The following is a 14134-nucleotide window of genomic DNA, read 5'->3' as shown; positions in this document are numbered from 1 at the left end:
TGTCTTGTCAAAATTGGTGCACTAACTAAATCTAGGTGTTCCTGAATAGGTAACTTCATAGAGTAGTGTCATTTGGCGAGCAGCAAAAACAATTCTTCCTTCCTTCCTCCCCCAAGAAAGTGACAAGAAGCAATGAAGACAAAGACACAGGGCTTAAATGCCAGTTTATTGCAAGGAGCCAAGGTTAAGCAAGAAACATTGTCAGCAACAAGAAACCAGACAGATTTGAATGGAAAATCATCCAACTTGTTTGTTTTTTGACACTGCGTAAGAGAGGGGTGCACTGGTCCTGGAGGTACTGCAATACCAGGTCGATGCGTGGAGTGGACAGAGCAAGCTCTTCTTCCATCTCCCTGTTCTAAAAATCCATTTAATATATGGTCCCCAGATAGGGGACGTATCAGATATTAAACTGATAACAGATTTTTTTTTTTTTTTTTTTTTTATTAAAAGGTAACAAAAACATACATAGTCCAAACATTTGGTGCAATATAAAACAAAGAATAAAAATAAAGAAATACAGAAAAAATGACATCTTATCATACAGAGTATCACAAAATGTCACACAAATATCACGAAATATCACACAAAATATCAAAAAAATATCACACGGGGCGCGCATGCGCGAGGCTCACGATGGAGGAAGTGTTCCTTTTAGAGCTCCGCACTCCCCGCCACTATATCGGGACTTAATTAGCCTCCTGAACCACGCAGCAACCCTGTTTTTTCGGGCACTCTCCTCCGGAACGGACACGGCATCACCCAGGATGGTTTTAACCGGTCACCGTGGCAAAACAAAGCCTAAAGCGATCAAGGAAGCCCTGGCCCGCGCCGCGTCCAAGATGGCGGCGAAGACCCTGGCTAAACAACAGGCCGCTTCCCCGGATATATCGCTACAGGCAGTGAGGAAGACGATAGCGCCGATTATCATACCAGCGATCCCCTTACACTACCATCGTCAGGTATGTCTCAGACTGACTTTCTCAAACATATGGAATCCATGCTCCATAAAGCCCTCAAAACTACCTCTGACCAAATCACCAACAGGCTATCACGGGAGATCAGGGAGCTAGGCCAGCAGACAGCAGACTTGGAAACCAGGGTGGATGATATGGAGCTCACCCTCCAAGAACAGGCCCAGGAACAGGCGATCTGCGTGATGAGAATGCCGCCCTCCTGTCACGTTTAGAGGACGCGGAGAATCGCTCTCGAAGGTCTAACTTACGCATCCACGGCATACCCGAGACTATTGATGATTTGCAGTCTTTTTCCACGGCCCTGTTCCAGGAGCTTTCAGCGTCCTCCATACCGATCGAAAGATTGGAATTTGACCGCATTCACAGGGCCTTAACCCGTCGCCAACAAGATGGTCCCCCAAGGGACATCATAGTAAAAGACGTAGTTATGCCCCGTACACACCATCACTTTATGTGATGAAAAAAAATGACGTTTTTAAAAACGTCACTTTAATTGACTGTGTGTGGGGGAAAACGTCGTTTTATGTCTTGTAAAAAACGACCAAAAAAAATTGAAGCATGCTTCAATTTTATGTGTCGTTTTTCAAAAGTGCACTTTTTACTTCACAGAAATTGACCGTGTGTAGCAAAAAACGTCGTTTTCTAAGACGTTTTTTCATCCACGCATGCCCAGAAGCTAGCTTCAATGGTAAAACGTGGTGGAACGTAACCTCACTTTGCAAGATCATTGTGAGAAAACGATGGTGTGTAGGCAACTTCGTCTTTGAAAATTGAAGTTTCAAAAACGTCATTTTTTACTTCACAGAAAGTGTCGTTTTTTTTTCATCACATAAAGTGATGGTGTGTACGCGGCATTAGACTTACCGGTGACGGTATTTCTAAGAGCCTTTCAGGACAACCCCGGAGAGAGCGCAGCTCCACCCATTTCTTAGGAAACACATGTGATCCTTTAAGATCCCTCCTCTTCCACCATGGCCTCAGTTATTGTGGTCTCCGACAACTCGAAAACAAAGCACAGAAGAACCACAACAAACCATGATTGAATAAACGTAAGTTTTAAATGTCTAATACCTAGGGAGGGAAACTAGCGGTTGTCCTGAAAGGCTCTTAGAAATACCGTCCCGGTAAGTCTAACTATGTCTTTCTCAAATCGCCTTTCAGGACAACCCTGGAGAGGATAACCGAGTAACTTACCCTAGGGTGGGACCACTGCTTGCAGTACCTTCCTGCCAAAGGCTTGCTCCGCAGCGGACAATAAGTCTAGCCTGTAATGCCGCAGAAAGGTCGAATAGCTGGACCATGTAGCTGCCTTGCAGATTTGGTCAGGCGTGGCACCGGCTCTTTCGGCCCAGGAAACTGCCGTAGATCATGTTGAATGGGCCGTAACCCCCATAGGAGGCACCTCTCCTTTGGCTTGATAACTCTCTACAATGGCTTGTTTAAGCCATCTACCTAACGTGCTTTTGGAAGCCTTCTCCCTTTTACGTGACCCTGAGAATATTATGAACAAGGCGTTTTGACTTCCTGAATTCTTTGGTGACAGAGAGGTATTGAAGTACACATCTTCTTACGTCGAGAGTATGAAAGGCTTCTTCCCCTGCATTAGAGGGAACTGAAGAAAATGTAGGAAGGATTATTTCCTGAGACCTGTGGAAGGTTGAAGAGACCTTAGGTAGAAAGTCTGGATCTGTTCGAAGAATTATTCTGTCCGGAAAAATTCTTTAAAAAAGGCTCTGTAACTGCCAAAGCTTGGATTTCGCTGACCCTTCTTGCGGTCAAGATGGCCACTAAAAAAAAATTTTTAAGTTCCAAATTTTTCAAAGAAATATCCCCTATGGGTTCAAACTGGGCCCCCGTGAGACCCTGTAACACAATTGATAGAACCCAACTGGGAAAGGTTTTAAAGGCTACCGGCCTACTTCGAACCAGTGCCTTGAAAAATCTTGAAATTAAATATTCTTTAGATAAAGTTCTTTCTAAATAAACCGAAAGAGCTGCCACTTGCGTCTTCAGGGTGCTAACTGCTAACCCTTTCTCCATTCCTGCATGAAGAAATTCTACAACAGAAATGACGCTATTAATCTGGAAATTTTTGGAAGTACACCAGGAGTTGAATCTTCTCCAAACCTTGAGGTAAATTGCTCTGGTTACCCCTTTCCTGCTGTCTAGTAGAGTTTTTATCACCTTATCAGAAAGTCCCTTTGCCCTTAAGAGATCTTCTTCAGAAACCAGGCCGTTAACTGTAAACGTTCCAGTTCCGGATGGTTCACAGGACGCTGAGACAGCAGGTCTTTCCTGAGCAGTAGTTTTCACTGTGGTTTTGTGGCTAAATTCTGAAGTGATGCGAACCACGGTCTTTTTGGCCAGTAGGGAGTGATTAGGATCAGACTGGATTTTTCTTCCCTGAACTTTCTTAAGACTAGTGGTATTAGTGTGAAAGGGGGGAAGGCGTAGCACAGCTGGAAGTGCCACTGCTGGGCCAGTGCGTCTATGGCCACTGCCTGGTGCTCTCTGTGGAGGGAGAAGAATTTCCACACTTTCGCATTCTGCTGGTTGGCGAACAGGTCTATCTGTGGTTTCCCCCATCCCTGAGTGATTGCCGTGAAAACCTCCAGGTTCAAGCTCCACTCTGCCTACACTATGCACCTCCTGCTTAGTAGATCCGCTAACAGGTTTTGAGACCCTTTTAGATGAACCGCTGACAGGGATGCTACATTTAGCTCTGCCCAAGACAACAGATGGTTGGCTAACTGCATGAGGCCTCTGCTTCTGGTTCCTCCCTGCTTGAGGACATAAGCCACTGCTGTAGTATTGTCCGACAGGACCTGCACGTGGCAACCCTTCACTATCTGTTGAAAGGCCTGAAGGAATATAGCCTTTAACTCCCTCCAGTTTGAAGACCTTCTGGCTTCTGGTTTGGACCAGGTGCCCTGAGCAGTCTGCCCCTCTAGATGGGCTCCCAGCCCCAGGAACTTGCGTCCGTTGTTAGGCGCTTTTCTACTGGAAAGACCAAGGGAAGACCCTTGGTCAAATTGCCTGGGTTCCTCCACCACCAGAGTGCTCTTTTTACGTTTGATGTCAATCTGAAACGTTTCTCTAGTGTCTCTTGGTGTGACCAGGATTGAAGAACACGAGAATGTAACCTCGCCCATGGGACTGCCGGGATTGAGGCTGTGAGTAGCCCCAACACTGCCGTTGCTGACCTGACTGACACCCCAAGGTTTGTCTGGACCTGAGCTACAGCAACCAAAACCTTCTCTATCTTCTCCTGAGGTAAAAAGACCTTCTGAAGGATCGAATTTATGGTATAGTCCAGAAACCTTGTCTCTTGAGAAGGCACCAGATTTGATTACTCGCGGTTTAGTAACCAGCCTAGATTTCCGAGATGAACCTGCGACACCTGAAGGTTCGTCGCAACTTGATCCCAGGAGTCCGCGAAGAACAGCAGAAATCCCTTTCAGCTTCAGAGGTTCCATGGCCTCCTCCCCCAGGATCTTCACGAAGATCCTGGGGGAGGAGGAAAGACCGAAAGGAAGGGCCCTGAACTGAAGATGCCATACCCTGGACCCTAGGTTCACTGCCAGTCTGAGAAACTGCTGGGATGCTTGGGCAATCGGGACATGTAAGTAAGCATCCCTGAGGTCCAGGGATGCCATGAAGCAGCCGGGGGTTAACAATTTTGTTATGGAGTAGATGGTATCCATATGGAAATGTTTGTACCTGATCGATTTGTTTAAAATCTTTAGGTTCAGGATCAGACGAAATTTGCCTGAGTGTTTCTTTACCAAAAATATGTGGGAATAGAAACCTTGGCCCTCCTGATGTTTTGGAACTTGGACTATTACTCCCTGACTCATCAGATCCTGTAACAGGCTCGTCATTGCGGAAGATTTTTCTTTGTCCCGAGGAAGGGCTGTGACATAGAATCTTCTCGGGGGACACTCTGAAAATTCCAGACTGTACCCATCCGTGATGATTCTTTCCACAAAGGGGCTTATGGGCATCTGCTTCCACTGTGGGAGAAAGGCAGACAACCTTCCTCCTACTGGAAGCAGATCGTCACTTACTTTGGGTAGTTTGTTCCGAGGGTTTTTTGAAAAGGATACCTCCTCTACCTCTACCTCTTTGGGACCCCTAACGCTTTTTATTTTCTTCCTTATTTTTATGGGATTGTTGAAAAGGACGAAAATTCTTTTTGGGGTTCTGACCCTTTTTAGGGGGGAAAGCCTTCTTCTTATCAGCCGTTCTGTTGAGTACCTTTTCTAGGTCCTGACCGAACAGAAGATCCCCTGAGAAAGGTAAACCACATAGCTTAACTTTAGAGGGTGTATCTCCTGACCAGGTTTTTAACCATACCGCACGCCTGACTGAGTTTACCAAGGCTGCTAACCTAGCAGCCATTTTGATAGACTCAGCAGATGCATCTGCCATATATTTGACGGCTTTCAAAATTAAGGGAAAGGACTCCAAAAGATCTTTTCTTGGGGTGCCTGCCTCTACATGACTCCTTAATTTCATAACTCAGCGCTCCAGATTGCGGGCGACTACTGTGGCGGCCATAGCTGGTTTCAGACTGGTTGAAGTGGAATCCCAGGCCTTCTTTAAGAGGGAATCAGCCCTCTTGTCCATAGCGTCTTTTAGGACCCCATATCCTCAAAGGCCAGGTCTGTATGACGTGACACTTGAGAAAAAGCGGCGTCTACCTTAGGTTTTTTGTTCCACACCTCTGTGTCACTGTCTTTTTTCCAAAACCCTTAAAAGAAGGTTTCCGTTTTAAAAGGAGCCCGTTCAGGGTCTTTCCATTCCTTTTTGATTGTGTCCGAAAGGACTTTGTGGACCGGGAAGACCCGGCGTTTGGAGTCATCCAATCCTTGATACATTCTATCATGTATGGATAATTGAATTTTCTCTTCCTGGATATCCAGGGTAGTGTAAATAGCCTTAAGTAGCTCATCCACATCTTCTAAGGACAATTTAAAATTAGACATTTTGCTACTATCTTCTTCCTCTTGCTCCTCCTCATCCGAATCCCTGAGGGAGGGGAGAATACTAGTCCCTTCATCTGCCGAATCCCCATCTGTTTGTCTAGATACCGGTGCCTTCGGGCTAGGTGGTGGCTGCTGAGGCTCCCCCTGATTTGTGGAGCCTTGTGCGATCAAATCCTTAACCGAACTTAAAGAGCTTGCCAGTTCCTGAACTGAGGAAAATAAATCTTTATACTGTTGCGAAGTTTCTTCTTCTACCAGATTTTTAATGCAGGACCTGCACATAGCTTTTTGCCAAGAATCCCTTAAAGGATTTTTGCAAGATGGGCATTTCCTTGGTGCATCCAAGTGCCTAGTTTTGCCTGCAGATTTTTCCTGCAACGAGACGATAAAAGATTCCAAACATTACCATCTCTTTAAAAAAAAAAAAAAAAAACACCCAGTGTTGCCACCACCAGAAAAAAAGGGGCCTGAAACTAAATGCCACCACCCCTTACGGCTACGCAGACCAAGAGCATTAACTTGGTCTGGTAACCACAGGCTCCCTCAGGGAGGAACAACAATAAAACAAAATTAGACCCACATAAAGTAAGAATAAAGGCACCGCTGTACCCCTCTTACCTGGGCCTGACCGGTGCTTGCAGCGCTTGTTTCCGCTGGTGCTGTTTGTCTCTCCTCCATTGTAGAGCACAGCAATGATAGTAGCTGAATAAACGCTGTTTTTTAACATTTTCCCGGCCTCCCGTGTCATCATCGGTGGCCGGAAACGGAAGTACCGGTCATCTGACCTGCCCCGCAGATGTTGCGTTCCAGGCTTCGGGAACCAAACTGCGCCACGCCCCCAGGAAGCGGCGTCACCGTGCACGACGCACTCGCCAGCCGGGACCCGGAACTGAAAATGCGGAACACCGCCGACCTGCGGCGGTTACCGCTCGGCCACCAGGCCATACCGCAGCTCCTGGGCACAAGGACACTACCTCCTGGGAAGCCTAATGCTCCACTGAGCCGGAGCGCCTGGGGACTCCTGAACGCCCCCTCCCCATAGAGGGGGGCCGGGATGGTCGCTGCACCAAGCTATAAACAACAAAGGTAAGCCTTAACCCTCCGCCCTGGAGAGAGAACAGCTCCCTGGTTCCCTATGATGCTTCCACCATGGCGGAGGAAACACAATAACTGAGGCCATGGTGGAAGAGGAGGGATCTTAAAGGATCACATGTGTTTCCTAAGAAATGGGCGGAGCTGCGCTCTCTCCAGGGTTATCCTGAAAGGCGATTTGAGAAATTGCACTATTTCAGCACGAAGGAACAATTGCTTGCGGCTGCTCGCAATAAGGACGCTCTCCTGTTCCAGGGTCATACTTACCAACTTTTCTCTGACCTGGCTCCCCTCACAATCGCAAAGCGACGTGCCATGAAACCGCAGCTACAAGTGCTTGTGCAGCACCAACTGAAATACACATGGCGTTTTTCCCTTTGCCCTGCAATTCTCCTATCAAGGCCAGCAACATTCCTGCACATCTCCAGCGACTGTTGGAATGCCTTCATCTGGTCGTTCCGGCACTAGTTTCTGAGACTACCTTGCCTCGCACCCCGGCCCGCAATTCTGCTCATCCATATGCGGCTACCCAACAGAGATCCCAGCTGGGACCTTCGTCTGTTCGTAAGGGAACCCCTGCTCGTTTGCCAAAAGATGGATCATCTGATCACCAGCTGTACTCGCCCCATTGTGTTTGATTACCTTTCTTTCTGCAGGTTTCTTGTCTCTTCCCTGGTGTCGAAATAGGCCTCCTTCTCTGAGTCGATCGAATCGTCTGGTCCCTCCGTTACCAACCGTTATACCCATAGACAATCCTCCACCCAAGGCTTTCAGGGACTGCCTGCCTTAGGTCTCCCCCTTTACAAAGTGGGGGCTGCTGCAACCCCTTTTCGTTCCAAGTGGTTGCCCAGGTTCAGTGTTACAACACGTTGAAATGTATTTTTTGTTTTGTTTAGTTTTAAGTTTTATTTTTTACTTTTTATTACTGATGCTTCAGACAGTCGGTGCCAGTCCATTTCCTCCTTTCCCCCAATTATTCTCCTGCAGGTGACTCTCTATGGGCAATTGGTTTGACCCCCGCCGGTGTCCATTTGGTGCTGACCAGCGATTGCTACATATTGTGCTGGAGGTTACCTGTTGTAGTTTACTAGATGCAGGACATGTACTACTACACTTTTACTACTATGCAGGACATGTACTACTACACTTTTACTACTATATGTATTTTATGCCCTGCCCCTCTGAGGCTCCCCCCCACGTCCCTCCTCTCTCCCTCCCACGTCCCTCCTCTCTCCCTCCCACGTCCCTCCTCTCTCCCTCCCACGTCCCTCCTCTCTCCCTCCCACTCCCTCCCTTCCTGCTCCCTCCTCTCTTTCCTATCCCCCTACAGCCTTTATGTTTGCTTCCCATCTTCTCCCCTCTCCCTCCCTTCTACCTCCCCAGTCTATGTCTTCCCTTCCCCCCTTCCCCTCTTTCCCATCCTCGCCCACACCTTCCTCCCCCCTGCTCTTACCTCTACGTACTGGTTCTCTGGCCTCTTACTAGACCTACCCTCTCGGGTGCCCCCTGGGGCGGCCAGGCTGTCTGGTAGGGGATATCAGCCCTGATAATTGTGGTATTTGTTTTGTTATTATTGCTGCTGAGTATAGGCTGTTTAACTAGTTGACTTAATAATGCAAACTGTTTCACAATATGTGATTTGTATATCCCGTTTGTGGCGGGGAGCTGTCACTGCTCCCCCTTTCTACGGTCCACCCACCCATGGGCTAGCTGGCTGGCCCCTGTGTTGGTGTACTATCTGGTCGGGCGATAGAGTTAGTCTCTTCTCCCTCCCTATGACCATTTGCTTGCCCTACATGTTTAATCTTGTTCTCTACCTTCTCTTTCTACTCTCTTTTGTCTTCTCGTCTTCCCTTTTTCCCAGGTCGGCTGGGTTGCATGGCCCTGAAGATGTCGTCTATCTATCTCCCTCATCCGTTCCCAGATGGCCCCATTGAACGTACTCTCGTTAAATGTTAAGGGACTCAACTCGCCCAATAAGAGAGTCAAGGCTTTCCAAACATTTGCATCTTTAAAAGCAGGTATAGTTGCTCTTCAGGAAACACACTATCCCCAGGTGTTCACTGCTTCGGCCCATACAAAACACTGCGGAGTTCTGATTGCTCTCCATCATACTTTTCCTTTCACAGTCTCTTCCGAGATTAAAGACACGGAGGGTCGCTATATTATTATTATTTTTTTTTATTTATCACCAACAACAAAGCCAGTCCTTCCGGACCTTCAACATACAGAACATAGCAATAGATACAACAGTTCTCGTGTGCAGGTATGACAGCAAATATGAGGCTATTTTCACAAACACATTCCATCATTGCTGGTTAAAGTACATCTAGGCCCCGGTGCGGGTGTATCCCTCGGGGTCCCAGTTAGCGTCTCATGTCGCGGTGGTGGGGCCCGGTCAGCCTGGCTTCCATATCCGTTTTCCGTTAGCATAGTAAGGGAAGATAGAACAGAGGTTAAAGAGTAGTGTAAGAAAGAGAGTAGGAAGAAGCTTAGTGGAAAGTAGGTGGGGGGGGGCTGCACGAGCAAGGTCATTATAAAGCGCCCTAAACGGGCGTGAGGTACTACTTTTCTAGGTCCGGGTGTATCAGTTACCAGGGAGAGCAGGTATTAAACCTGTGACTGAGTAAGCGTTTGGCCATCGGTCTCTCTGAGCTTTTGGCCTTCTTCTGAGTACTTGAAGACATTGTACAGCTGCCATGTCTCCGAGTATGTCTCCTGGCGCTGTTGACTGGAGAGGATTAAGTCTTCCATTCGACTGATCTCATCTACCCTACCCAGCCACAGGGCAACAGTCGGGGGGTGAGGGGACTTCCAGCGGAGAGGCACGCAGGCCCTGGCTGCGTCCAAAAGGTGACGCACCACCGACTTTTTATAAGTTCCAGGTGGTATATTGGTCGCCTGAAGGAGGAAATACGCCGGGTCATCTGGTACCACGTAAACTTTTGAGTGATCCGGCGTACCTCTCCCCAGAAGCCCCTGATCTGCGGGCAGGACCAAAACACATGCAGTAGGGTGCCCTTGTCCCGCTGACATCTCCAGCAGGTGTCAGTAGTGTGGGGGAATAGTCTGTTCAGGAGGTCTGGGGTTCTGTACCAGCGGGTAAGAACCTTATAGTTTGTCTCCTGAGTTCTCGCGCATAGCGATGACTTGTGCGCGAAGCGGAGTATGGTCTGTTTTTTAGTGGGCGAGAACTGTATGTTCAGGTCTCTCTCCCATTTTGCCAGTGCCGGGATCTGATATCCCTCAGGGGGGGCGATCAGCATGGCGTACATCAAGGATAGAGCGTGTGGGAGCACTCCCGTGTCTCCACACAGCACCTCCAGCTCTGTCAAAGGTGCCTGTCCGCCTGAGGGGGCCGGTATGGAGTTCAAAAAATGAGTCAGCTGGTTTGCTCTCAGGAAGTCAAGGCCGAAAATACCCTCCGGGTCTGTTAGTTCTGTTGCTGACTTCCACCGTCCCCCTGAACTAAAGTGTGAGGCCTGATACAGGCCTGCTTTCCCGAGGTCCAGGAACCTCCTATCTTGCAGGCCCGGGTCAAAGAGTGGGTGTCCGATGACGGGAATCTCTGGAGGTCAGGGGGAGCTGGGTAAAGAGGTCTGAGCATATCTTAGTCGTGGTCCCCACCAGTGGGTGGCATTTAACCGAGAGAGGGAGTGAAGCGAAGCACCACGGGGCGCGGTGCAAAGGGATTCCGGTCTGGTTCTGTTCTATTTGTGTCCATAGTTTATTGTGTCCGTGTCGACACCAGTCAAGCAATCTGACCAGGTGTGTCGCGCGATAATATGTCCGGAAGGGCCAGGCCCCCCTGTAACTTGGGGAGGGAGAGGACTGTCCTGCATATTCGCGACCTTTTCCCCGCCCAGAGAAAATGGTTGAACGTGGAGTGGACCTGCTTAAAATAGCTCCCCGGGATGGGAATCGGAAGGGCCTGCAGGAGATACAGGAATTTGGGGAGTATTGTCATTTTTAAAATGTTACACCTGCCTACCCAGGAATGCAATCCACCAGTCCACTGAGTCAGTAGTCTCCGTACTTCTGTCAGCAGGGGGGGAAAATTTAGCTGGAATATATGTGTGAGTGTAGGGGGAATGTACGTCCCTAGGTATTTCAGCGCGACCTCCGTCCATTTCAGGCCGAACTCGGCCTTAAGATGGGTTAACTGTTGTTGTGGGATCCTTATGCCCATGGCTTCTGATTTTGTGAAATTGATTTTTAGATTGGAGAGACTCCCGTAAGTACCAAATTCCCTAAATAGGGCCGGGAGGGAGGAGTCAGGGTCCGTAAGGGTGAAAAGCAAGTCATCTGCGTATGCGGAGACTTTGTGTTGCGTCTTTGAGGTGGGTATGCCTTTTATGTCGGGATTTAGTCGTACGTGGCACAGAAAAGGCTCCAATGACAGTGCGAACAAGAGGGGTGACAGGGGGCAACCCTGCCTCGTCCCGTTGGTTATTGGGAATGAGTCTGACAGAACCCCATTGGCCCTCACCCTTGCCGTCGGTTCGTTGTGCCGTCACCCAATTCCTCATCCTCTCACCCAGACCTATGTGCTCCAATGTAGACATCATGAACTGCCAGTCCACTCGGTCAAACGCCTGTTCGGCGTCTGTCCCCACAAACAAACTAGGTGTCTTACTGGAGGAGACCATATGTAGGAGGTTAAGCACTTTAATAGTGTTGTCTCGGGCTTCCCTAGTGGGCACGAAACCCACCTGATCTAAATGTATCAGGTGTGGGAGATGTCCTTGGAGTCTAGATGCCAGGGTTTTAGTAAATAATTTGAGGTCTGTGTTGAGGAGGGAAATGGGGCGGTAGCTGCCGCTGAGGGTTGAGTCTTTGTCGGCTTTCAGAATCACGGATATTTGGGCTTGCAGTGTGGTGGCGTGGAGGGATTTCCCGGAACCTAAGTCATTAAACAGCCTCACCATGTGTTGTCCCACAGACGGCAGAACTGCCTTATAGTATGCCATGGTGAGGCCATCGGGGGCCTGGGGCCTTACCCGGCTTGGTGTTTTTCAATGCAATTTGGATCTCCGACAGTGTGATGGGGGTCTCTAGGCTATCTCGGTCCTCATCAGAAAGGGAGGGCATAAGGGATGTGGCGATATAGTCTCGTAGCGAGTCTCGGGGGGCCGGGGGTTTGGCCAGGTTGTACAGGGAGCTATAGAAACTTCTAAATTCGCGTGATATCTGCTGTGGGGTGGACTGTTTTTTCCCTCTTGAGGATTGTACGTGCGGAATATATGAGGCCAGTCTGTGCGAGCGTAGTGTGTTGGCTAGTAATCTGCCGCATTTATTGCCCGATTCATACGTGTAGCGTCGACAGGTCTGGAGTGCTGCTTTGGCTTTGAAGTGTAAGAGGTCAGTGATCTGTGAGCGGATAACATCTAGTTCCGCTCCAGTCTGTCTGTTCGGACTCATTTTATGTGCAGATTCTAAGCCCTGTAGCCTAGTTAGGAGCGAGTTCAGTTGCGCCGCACGTTCCTTCTTCAGCCGTGCGCCGTGCTTTATAAGCACCCCCCGAATCACTGCCTTATGGGCCTCCCATACTAATCCCACGTCACTGTCAGGGGAGCTGTTAGTGGAGAAATAGTGCCCCAGTTCTGCGGTCACCTCTTTCATAACGTCTGGGTTCTGTAAGAGGCCTTCGTTGAGTCGCCACATTGATCTCTGGCCCCCGTTTCGATCTGAGATGGAGTACCTCAGGGTAACTGGAGCGTCGGTTGTACCACGTGATTGAGCCAATGGTAATGTCCCTGATCGCGTCCAATTGTCCGTGCGGGATGAGAAAGTAGTCGAGTCTCGAGTACGTTTGGTGTGGTTTAGAGAAAAAAGTGTAATCCCTGTCTCCAGGGTGTAGGAGGCGCCAGGCGTCTATCAGTTGCATTGAGAGTAGGGCGGCGTCAATACGCTTCCGTATGTCGCGGGTCAGGGATGACTTTCCGGTGGACGTGTCTTCAGTCGGGATCAGGGATACGTTTAGGTCCCCCCCTAATATCAAGTGTCCCTCCGTGAAACGTCGGAGCTGTGTCAGGGTTTTCCTAAGGAAAACGTCCTGTTGAGCATTGGGGGCATAAAGATTGGCCAGCGTCACCGTCCTATCTCCTACCCTACCCTTCAGGAAAAGAAAGCGTCCCTCCCTGTCTGCCAGGGTGTCCAGGTGTGTCCAGGGCACTCCCGCAGAAATAAGGATGGATACGCCCCTGGCTTTCGCTTCTGTATATTGAGAGTGGTGTGTCGTGGGGTAGAACCTGTTTTTCAGGAGCGGTAAGTTAGACTTCTTAAAGTGTGTCTCCTGAAGGAGTACTACATCCGCTCTCATGCGACGCATGTCCTGGAGTAGCATGCGTCTTTTTTCGGGGGTGTTAAGACCCTTGACGTTAAGCGAGACTACCGTAAGGAGTTCCATGCTCGTGCAGCGGTAGGAGGGGGGGGGGAGGTTAAGCGGATGTGTCCAAGTGCTGGGTAGCGGTCGGCTCTCCACAGCAATATAGGGTGGTTATCCGGTTGGAGGGGGAGGGGGGGTGTGGGGGGAGGAAAGGGGGTTGGTGAAGTAGATCGAGAGGGGGAGACAGTTAGGTTGTAGCAGAGAAAGAAGAAGAACACAAAGGGTAGGTCCCAGGTGGGGCCTCCAATAGGTGTCTACTAAACTAGCCGAATCGGCTATAAGCACTCCCTGGGGTAAACCCAGATATCGAGCGCAACCCTAGTTGGGGGAGATGGGCTAGACAGGGACGGGAGTCGAGCCCCCGACCCTCCCCACCCAGCTCCAGCCAAATTCTGGCTGACATGCAGTCACATGCAATAACATGACTTAGGTATGACATAAACCGGCATGATACATCATGAACAACAATAACAATAAAACTGACATCAACAGGAACAGTTTAAACATATAGAAGTAGGTAAGGCAACATGGTGCAGAAAGTGCAAAATATAATACCCAAGGGTGTAGCTAGCCCAGGGCCCTGGGCGTCATGGGCCAATCCCCCTCCCCAGTCCCAAGCCCCCCACCATCGCCGTCCGGCGAGCAACCCCCCCCTCCCGAATAGTATCCGCAGCCGCCTCGGCCACAGG

General features: G+C 49.3%; 1 non-coding gene across 1 annotated transcript; it reads right to left on the bottom strand.

The window, feature by feature from the left end:
• Positions 1-273: 273 nt before the first annotated feature.
• Positions 274-457, bottom strand: LOC120938647. The gene has a single exon (XR_005749192.1). It is a non-coding gene; the product is annotated as a U2 spliceosomal RNA (small nuclear RNA).
• Between the last annotated feature and the right edge of the window lie 13677 nt (positions 458-14134).

Source organism: Rana temporaria, chromosome 4, assembly GCF_905171775.1.
Source record: "Rana temporaria chromosome 4, aRanTem1.1, whole genome shotgun sequence".
Taxonomy (NCBI): domain Eukaryota; kingdom Metazoa; phylum Chordata; class Amphibia; order Anura; family Ranidae; genus Rana; species Rana temporaria.
The sequence above is the reverse complement of the archived record's forward strand: the minus strand, read 5'-3'. Positions and strand labels throughout refer to the sequence as shown.